At 44.7% G+C, this 7,705-nt stretch overlaps 1 protein-coding gene across 1 annotated transcript in view; it reads right to left on the bottom strand.

Moving 5' to 3' along the window:
* The window catches only part of PDZD2 (PDZ domain containing 2), a 142,007-nt gene that overhangs the window by 60,085 nt on the left and 74,217 nt on the right, over positions 1-7,705 (bottom strand). The window lies entirely within an intron of this gene.

Raw genomic sequence — 7,705 nt, 5'->3', positions numbered from 1 at the left:
CTTTCACCAGCTAATTGCAGGGGAGTTTAAAGGGGTTTGACTGATTTTGACTGTGCCGTGTTCAAGAAGCTGCAAATCTATATATACAAAGGAAAAATTGCTTTGAAATCTTGTATTAAAGAAAAGCTTGGCAGGAGCAAGGTGTAAACAAATGGAAAACAGAAACGCAGTAAGTAGTTAAAAAGCCAGACGGTAAAATGGAAAATGTAAAACAGTTGTCTACAAAAAACCCACTTTCTGTCACAGCAGCAATTCAGCTGAACCCGGTGTAAATAAGTAACAATTTTTAAATAAAAACAGAGATAAGCCCTGATGAGAATACCAATAACCACACAAGGTCTGTACACGCACACTGACTGCCACGGGCCCTTGCACAGCCTGTGGGATGTCTCCCTCCCTCCGCATTTCAAGGTGGATTTTTACTGCCTGTCTGCAGGGACTGGTTCCCACTTACAAACTTCACAGGTTTTCCCCCTAGGAGCAGCAGAAGCCAACAGTGAGCTCCTCCTCAACAGCCATGGAGCTGCTCTGGAAACATGACACTTAGGGGAAAGTTGTAAATTTCATGCATTAAAAAAAAAAAAAAAAGTGACCACAACAGGCTTGATAGGAGCTGGCAGCCAATGTGCTGATCAAACGCAGCTGAAAAGCAGCACAAAACCTCCCAAACAGAAATGCATCACATTCAGACCAGCATATAAGCAATTGCCTTCAAGCAATGACTAGAGCAGCATCGACAGGGACAGAGAACACACCACTCACTCCCCAGCATCCTTCACTGATGTGGGGTAAATTAAGAGCACTGCTCCCAGCTGCCTGCCCCACCTTGGGCCAAATCATGCCTCCTCCCCCTATCCCTGTTCCCCAGCAGGCAGGTGGGAGCGATGGATCGGGAGCTGGGGAATTAACTTGCCTGATCACATACCAGGTGAGTAGCTCTAATGCCTCAATCTCAAGATACAGTCAAAAGCCATCACTCTTCACATCACAGATATTAGTGTGAATGACTCAGTACCAGAAAATCATGCCAAAATCTGATTTTTGCAGATTCTTAACAAAGCAATTATTTCATTAGTGGATAATGAGTATATTTTTCATCTGATATTCACCAGGTTATTTTTAAGGCTGATCTGACAACAGGACTCCTGCTTTCATCTGCTACCTTGGGTTTTGTTTTCATTGTTGTACAAGATAAACAACTCCAAGACAAACCAAAAGCAGGAGCAAAAAATCTAAATGCCTTTATCAATAAGTTATTTCAAGAGAGGAGTTCTTTGTTCATCCCTACTGCCTATGAAATTTCTTACCACTGAACCACTGAAGCCTTCAGCTTCTACCTCTGGATGATGCAAGCCATGCAGTGGGTGTCTCCTACACCACTTGAAAGAGGGGAAAAAAAAACCAAAACCCAAGTAGCCCTTAATATGAATTACACAGTGCTGACCATGTGAACTTTCCGTGTCCTCAAAATAAGCAGGAGCCAGCAGCACAGACACAACTGTGATTGCATCCAAGGGTCCACTGCCGATCTAACAAGTCCTCTTGTTTGGACAAACGGCCGCCAGACACTTGGCATCCTTTCACTGAAATGCGAGTACTTTCCCCACGGAGAGAGAAGCGTCCTAGGGGATAAAGCCTGGGGAACAGTCAAAAGCAAAAACATACTCTCCCCCAAACACAAACACATAATTAAAATACACAAAACAGGCATCACAGCGGAGTGGATGAAAACTCTGCGACTTAGAACAGACTGTCCCCCAGGGATCCATCTCCCGAGACAGACTGCTTGTTGACATCATTTCCTTGGCAAGGGCTTTAAACATTTTATCAGCCATTGCAAGCACCTGAACTACATCATCACCCCTTACAAAAATCTGCTGGAGTCATCTGTCATCCCGAGCCATCACCATCTGGATTGCACCTCTCCAGGCTGATCCCCTCATGCCATCAACTGAAGCTTTATTGCAAGATCAGCAAAAGGATTTCTCAGCCATCCCTGGCCCTGAGGAACGTTGCCCTGGCAATTTACCTGTGGGGAGCTCAGGCTGTTAAAGGTTACAAGGTGTTTGCACTCCCTCAAGCACCTTGCCCAGTTTCATTCTCTTGCTGGGCTATTGGGAATGGTTGGTTGGTTAGTTTGGAGTTTCTACTGCTGCCTGCAGTAGATTAAAGTCTATCACAGAGTAAGTCACCACACTCCTGTGTCAGCTAAAGAGGGGTCTTTCGAGAGATTGGTGTTAGATCTGTCAGCATCAGGAATCCTTTGGGTTTGCTCGGTGGTTTCAGCACCCTGCCTCAAAAATTAAGTGTATGTAGCTTTATAATCCCAACCAACACCTGAAACATTACAGCACCTAAGTAAACAGCACACTCTATTTTTAGGCACGTCCACTTGGTTTCAAACATTCACACTTAATGATTAAAACATAAAATGGTGTGAACTTACATTTCAGCTAAAGCCAGTCCTTTGCATTCCAGTTGAGGGTTTGCTGTATCTTTAATACCATACGCAAAATGAAAAATACACTTTCTGTGTAGGTGGCAAATGCTTTCATACTGGTGCTCTCACCCACAGTTTGTGATAGCTGAGCACAGCTGAGACCTGTAACACAATGTCACGCATATCCATGCTGCCTTTGAGGGCAGCTCATTCCCGAGAGTGAGGACCCCATGTCAAAAAGAAGCATTAAAACTAACTCATTACAACTTATCCGTTACCAGACTATCTCTATGCCCAACCCTCCACCGCACCCTTCGAAAAATCAATCAAAAAACTGAATGAAAGGACAGATTGCTATTAAAAATTAAAATCTACAGCTACCACAGCTGTAGCTATCGCTTAAATCACAGCAAAGAAAGGCAAAATCTTAAGTCAGTTGAAAAAATTTGGCAGCGAGCGAGACTTAACCCCAGAAAGTTGGGACGACGATCGTTTCATGGCAAGGTGGAACATAACTGGCAGCAAAAAAAATTGACTGTGATTTCACTACTAGTTACATCAAAGCACTTCCTAAAACCCCAAGCAAAAGCAAGGCCAAGTTTTGTCAGTGCAGTACAGCTACAATTAAAAGACAACCCTTGTCCCTAAGAGAGTTTACAACCCAAAACAGGTAAGAGAGAGGGAAGACATGCTTATCACAGTGCACATTAAAACTTCAAGACAGTAGATAGCCCCAGGATTCGTGTTAATGAAAGTTGGAAGCAAACACAACAGATAAAAAGACGTTAAGAATAGAAACGGATTCCGAGGAAAGCCTTTACATGACTAAAGGTGTCTGCATTAAAAACTAAAACCAGAGTTATTTATGTCTAAAACATGCATCATATAAGAGTCCCATAAAAGCCTTGATGAAACAATAATTGCTGCTCAGGTTGCCAAAAAAAAAGTTGATGTAAAGCAACTTAGCTTCAGCAGAGCTGTATTTACCCTTGTAAGTACCTTGCTCACAGCAAGGTTTTCATTTGGGTACAGCAAGTGGATGAGAATTGTTTTTTCTTCCATCATGTTTAAAAAAAATAGTACAACCCTTAAAGCCAGTACATTATTTCAAGCCTCATATTTTGATTCCTGTAACGTGCCATTAGCCTTCCTCTTCTGCTTGGCAAGATAAAGAACATTATCCATTAACCAAAACGCAAGGTAAGGCTGGCACTCACCAATGCTAATTGGTAAATATTGCTATAGAAAGGCTGTCAGCCCTTCCTAACTACAAAGCAAAATGCAATTCAAAAGCATTCAGCCTTTCCTGAGACAAGCCATCTTCATAAGAAAGCAATAACGTGCCCGAACAAAAGAAGATGGATGGTACATCGACTTCAGAAAAACACCAGACACACCTTAGGGGGCCACCAGGCACTGACTTGTTTCTGTCCAGGAAAGGCGTCCCACCACAGCCCAACGCTGCAGTGCGGGGAGACCTGGTGCACACTCCTCCCACGCCACGTACTTCTCCCCACGGAGAAATGCCCTCACGCTGTGCCCCAGCCCCTCGCCACCTGCCTCCCTTCATTGTTAACGCACTGTTACTCTGCCCAATCTCCTTTACACAGTTTCCACCTGTGACTGCTAAATTTGGATCTGGATTTCAATCCCTTACTAATCCAGATGCTTATGCAGAAGCAAGAGGATTCAAGTGGGTTCTGAAGCTGCCTTGGTTTTGCTTTTAACAGATGGTGTTTTAAAGACTTTTCAGAGCATCCTGCTGGGGCTGGAGGAAGCAAAGGTGGCCAGTGATGCACTTCATCTCCAGCCAAGGTGCTTCTGGCTTCATCAATGAAAGCCTCTCGTCATGCCGGCCCGGCCTGGATCAGGTCAAGTCTCCTTTGAAAACTATGCTACCAGCCCTCACACTCGTAACCCTGCTCCTCACAACCCTCACAGTCCTCCTGCTTGTGATCCCTCCCCGTGCCAGCTGTACTTGGCCACCTCTGGGCACTCCTTAGGGGCTGAACAGCTAACGAAGTGGTCCACCGTTCTTCCAAAAAACACCGTGATAGAGAAATTGAGAACAAAAGGGAGGGATTCCGTGCTACTGGTGAACACAGTGAAACCACAAAATTGGTATATTGTGAGGAAACCTAGCAGTTTCCTTTTCTTTACCATTTTTCAGCTGACTCCAGCAGCCCCTCCCTATGCCCCCCTTTCATCTGTGCCTTTATAATTACCAGCCTACAAAACACTGCTCTGTCTCGGGCCGCTGAATAAAAGAGGTAAACTTTGATTTCTGTATTTAAGCTCCCCAATCTTCCCAGGAAGTGACGGATCATTACTCCGGCTCAGAGATTGCCTGGTCTTAAATCACTGCCCACGACTCCCACTGCAGCCAGCCTGGGTCCTCTCCAAGGTCAGGTGTGCTTTCCAGACCTTCCAGATCTCGCTGCCAGGCAGACACAGCCTTGCTGCTTTGAATCCCCGCATTTTAAAGGGCATTTAGGTTCATCCTAAAAATATTGCAGCATAACTTAACCACCTGTAAACATTAAATGCTGCCTGCTAATTGACGGGTACAATATTTACTGAGGGTTACATACCAGCAAACAGCCTGTCAGATACCTTTATACACAGCAATAGCAATGCCAAGTGCACAGGAGAGACAGACCAAGATCTGGGAGATGAAAGCAAGCCCGAAGGAGGGGACTGGCACATGCCCGCAAACCAGTAACGCAGGAATCTCCTGGCAGGTTCACTTGACAAACAGTATCTGTCTTGTCTCTTGTTTCACGACTCAGCGTTGCTGTTAATAGCAGCACGCAGCGAGAAAACAGAAGGACAACCCCACGCTTATGGGAGAGGAGGTACCCTGAAAGCAAACGACACCGAAGACACGTGGATGCCTCAAAAACACTCCCAGTATAACATCCCCAAAGCATCAGCCGTGAGCTGGCTGCTGGTTTCGAGTACAGCAGCAGCTGAAGACACACCGATTCGACCCAACCTCTTCTCCCCTGTTTTTGTTATGACAACTTCAACCTAACTTTGTACAGGGAGCAAAAAAGTGATGTTCCTGGTCTCCATATTCCAATCTCAGTAATTCCCCAACCTGCATCCTGGGGCAGGGGAGGGGGAAGGAGCAGCGAGGAGGGCCAGGGCAGTGGGGAGGACCAGCAAGGTCCCCCTGCAGATGCACTGCTGGCGGAGCGGCTTCTTGAAGGCTTTCCTCCCACCCGCAGCCAACCTCCAGCCCACCCCAGGCCGGCTCTCGTCCTCTCCAAGTGAATATAGTGCTCCCCAAAGGTGCAAGGCTGACAGCCCTGGATATTCAATTAGTCAACGCGTGGAGGAGACAGTGAGCGTGGGGTGGGCAGCAGGGCTGGAGACTTCAGAAAGTCCCCACGGAGAAGGTGCCCTGCCAATGCACCCTGTCCCTGCTCAGGAAGAGATAACTCATCCCGCGGCTATGAGAGGTTTGGCTCGCGCTTTGAAGCCTGGAAGGAGGCTGCAACTTCTGACAAGACGTCCTGGATGCCGTTTTCAAGAGGCTCCTGACACGACTGGATCTCACATGCCTGAGTGCCAGGTCACGCTTTCAAAGCAGAGCTGGAAGTGAGATATGAGGCTCCCAAGTGTCTTTACTCCTTGCCTTTAATATTTTTTTGCTGTCACTATTCAATACTTATTCAATACTTATTAAGAAACTGAAGTCAACTCATTACTCTGATAGCAGTTGCCCCACAGATGCTGAAGTGATGGGCTTCTATGAGGCCCTCTTGTCTTTAAAAAGCAAAGGATGAGCCAGGCATGCTATTCAGGCTCCAGCTATTCACATTTCTCCTCATTCAGATGTCAGGAAAATGTAATTAATACTGACACACACAGAGGTCATATCTCTAAGCAAAATATTAACAGGGGGAAAAAAATTAACAGAGGGAGAGAAGCAATTTTACTAAATGACTGTGCCTCCCAACAGGCTTCTTGACAGATACACCACAACTGAACAGATTATAGCTCTTAAATTTTCAGTGACTCAACTACGCTTTTACGTTTTACAAAGCTACCTTTTATATGCTTTGCATTAAAAATGTATTTATTGCTCACATTGATACATACATGTTTTAAATTTAACAATTTACTTCTCAGACCTAAATGACTCAAAACATCAAGGTAACACAGAGATGGCTCTGGTTCAAGAGTTTCTTTTATATATACATATACACACACACTTTAGCCTTCCACTTCCTCAAAACAAACTCTCATCATCTTCATTTATAACATGTGTTTAATTAAACATTTTCAGAACAGATTCAAGATTTTATATGGACCAGAGCTTTCAAAATACCAAATGATTTATTTATTTATTTTTAAATTTTTAATGTTTTCTTTCAGAAAGCCTACAGTTACAAGGCTTGCAAAAAGAGTTTGTGTAAACATCCTCCCCTTCCTGTTGCACCACGAAATCCAACACGTCTTGCTGATGGGAAGAACAGGTTTTCTCAACCACGCTGCTTTAAGACCAGCATTTTTTAAAATTGATTTTAGCCCCTGCAATGTATTTTACGTTAAACTAATTTAACACCCACCATCACCACCACCCTGCCATAGTATTGGGGATCACAAATTAAGAGGCCACGTTTAAACCCATGCTTTCTTCAACAGAATTTAGTGATGAGATGTCCACTCATACTGCTCTGTCACCAGCTTTAAAGTCTTAAAACCAAAACCAGCTGCTGCAGCAAGCCCCAAGCCTAACACAGCAACGTTCATCTGTTTATACTATCGGTGTCTCCGGAAAGATTGGCAGACAGCTCTTCTGGTGATAGATGCACACTGAAACCTGACCAAGGCTCGGGTTATTTTTCTCCGTCCAGCAACACCGCAATTCTAGCCAGGCAACAAACCCCAAGATCTCCATTAGGATGAAGAGAGAAGCAATGAAAGCTCCAATCCCACTGTCGTCCCAAACATTAACAAATCGTCCATCTCATCAACTTGGAGCAAAACTCACAATAACTTCCATGTGGTCCTCAAACACTGGCCAAACAAGTTTTGTAACACAAATAAATGCACCGTGGTCTGGTGCATCAAAAAGGGAAGCTTCAATTCCAATTTTAACAAGAGCTTTAAGGTGCTGTTGCGCTAAGAGAGAGCTAAACATGAAGCTCCAAAGGACAAAATGACCATCTTCCACTGACACCTCATGCCCTGGTGTCATAAGGTCATCAGTTGTCTCAACAGAAGAAATCCTGAGGCCAACCCTGACTGATCAGA

Source organism: Charadrius vociferus, unplaced genomic scaffold (genome assembly GCF_000708025.1).
Source record: "Charadrius vociferus isolate BGI_N301 unplaced genomic scaffold, ASM70802v2 scaffold70, whole genome shotgun sequence".
Classification (NCBI taxonomy): domain Eukaryota; kingdom Metazoa; phylum Chordata; class Aves; order Charadriiformes; family Charadriidae; genus Charadrius; species Charadrius vociferus.
The sequence above is the reverse complement of the archived record's forward strand: the minus strand, read 5'-3'. Positions and strand labels throughout refer to the sequence as shown.